At 36.2% G+C, this 2,108-nt stretch overlaps 1 long non-coding RNA gene across 1 annotated transcript; it reads left to right on the top strand.

Annotated features, from left to right (window-relative positions):
- The first annotated feature begins 1,120 nt into the window (after window positions 1–1,120).
- LOC118734983 lies at window positions 1,121–1,637 on the top strand. Its single transcript, XR_004992481.1, has 2 exons — window positions 1,121–1,421; window positions 1,492–1,637. It is a non-coding gene; the product is annotated as an uncharacterized LOC118734983 (long non-coding RNA).
- The last annotated feature ends 471 nt before the right edge of the window (window positions 1,638–2,108 follow it).

Below are 2,108 nucleotides of genomic sequence, written 5' to 3'. Positions count from 1 at the left end.
AAAAAAATCAGTGATCGTAATGCGTCTTCTGAACGGCTTGATACGTTAGCTGTCAAATTCAACAACACACAACATTTTGTTTCAAATGATCAGAAAAAAATTACGATCATCTAACACGCAACTGTTCAGTTGATCAGAAGTACAAAACAACGCGTTCAGAAGGTGCAATCGCAACAGCTACTGAGGTGTTGCGCCTTCTGAACGTGCCCATTGCTTACAACTTGCTGTCAAAATGACAGTTGGTTGCCTGTGGAGTTCCGTGGTTAGGTTGGCCTCTGAGGGCCGGTTTTTCAGTGAACGGCCGTGGTTTAAACTATTCTTAAACGCCCGATCTGCTTGGTTTAAACTAAGATCAGCCAATCAAATGTCAGCCAGCTGATCAATTTAACCTCAGTTTACTTAATCTAAAGGGGTCTTCATTTAAAGTGATAATGGGATATTGCTTAAATTTATCAGTTTATCCGCCTTCTTTCACGAACGCACCTTGGTATATAATTGTATAAAACTGCTTACTATTTAAGTTATATGGCTAGTTATGTTTCATTCTTAAGGCCTGTATGCAGCTCTCAAGAAAAGCAAAAACTCCATATAAAATGACGTACAAGAAATGGCTAAGAAATTTTCTTGAGTCAAATTTCCTTAACTGCCCGTCTCCACAGGATAAAGTTTATATCTTGATACATATGCTAGAATATAAATAGCCAATGGAGATCGCTCATTGCTCTTCAAGAGCAATATATATCAGAGCTTATATCTTGCCATCTATTGCCGGCAATTTGGTAGTTTGACAGCTACATTTTCATTTGCACGAAAACTTCGTGTCTGCAACATCATTATTATTTTAATATAAAAGCAAAAATTGAGGTGTTTCCTGTTCAAATATTTGTAATTATGTACTTGGATGTAAAAAAGCATATTTTCTAAATTTTTTAAGCGATTAAATCCGGCAAAAATACATTTTCAAAGCTATCTTACAAATGCTTTTATCAAGATATATTAAACAAACACAAATATTGCAACTGATATAACTTTTATCTAGCGACCAAAATGACAGCTGGGCAGCAATAAATTTTATCCTGTGGAGACGGCCAGTAAGGCAGTACGCAGTTGTTAAGAAATTTGTACGCTTTCTACAACGGTTTTCTATAATTTTTTTGAGATCAATACTAAGATTGTAATAGAATGCTAAGAATAAATAGCGATTCGTTCGTTCAGTTTTGAAGTATTACCAACCCTACTTTCTGCATATTAAACGAACCCTTCGACTGCAAATGAGTCAGAATTCGGCAAGATGGAGCCTTTCGCTTGGTTTTTACGAAGTACATTCAGCACGTGTATAAAAAGTGCCAAGCTAATTTCATAAAATGTTAGTATAACGTGGAAAATAGTATTTAAAAATATGTATTGTATGCCGAAGTTAGGTTGGTTTTTGTGTGCATGTTAATACGAAGCGTTTTCAAATGGAAGGGAATACAAATTTTACCAATTCAGGTTTATGAAAATTCCCCTGTTGGTGTTTGCGCATTGCTAGGAAGAAAGAAAAGAGAAATACAAGTTTTATGGAAGAACAGTAATGCCGAAATGGTTGTCGATGTCGGGAATTGTACGGTCGATGCCTCGTCAATTGTAACATATGTGTTGGAATCTATAATCCGGTCCAGGAAAAGTTAGCTCAAGTACCGAAACCAAATTTTTGCAACAAGTGCAGTATACGTAAATTTCACAAAAAAAAATTGTGAGCTCTATAGAGTAATTTATACGGATTTAAACAAAATTTTTCGGGAATGTTTGCTTAATTGTACAACGATTTTATGGTGGCGCCGCAAGGGAGAGGGTGTGGCCCCCAAACCCCCCTTAAACGAAAGAGGATGTACGCAGCTTTATGAAAAGTAACTCGTCTCCCCTCGACACCTCGGAATATGCAAAAAAATACCATATATCCAACCAACATTATTAGTAACTTGGTGCACAGATATAGTAAATTTTATTTTGGAATAAAGCATGATCTGTTGTCAACAAGTGTGCAAAGTTTTTTGATTCGAATTACGCGTTTTGGCGCAGAACCCCAAAATCGTTGTACAAATACGCAAACAGTACCCTTTTTTTTT

The sequence above is a fragment of the Rhagoletis pomonella genome, unplaced genomic scaffold, assembly GCF_013731165.1.
Source record: "Rhagoletis pomonella isolate Grant_MI unplaced genomic scaffold, Rhpom_1.0 Rhpom_scaffold_00003, whole genome shotgun sequence".
NCBI classification, from domain to species: domain Eukaryota; kingdom Metazoa; phylum Arthropoda; class Insecta; order Diptera; family Tephritidae; genus Rhagoletis; species Rhagoletis pomonella.
The sequence above is the reverse complement of the archived record's forward strand: the minus strand, read 5'-3'. Positions and strand labels throughout refer to the sequence as shown.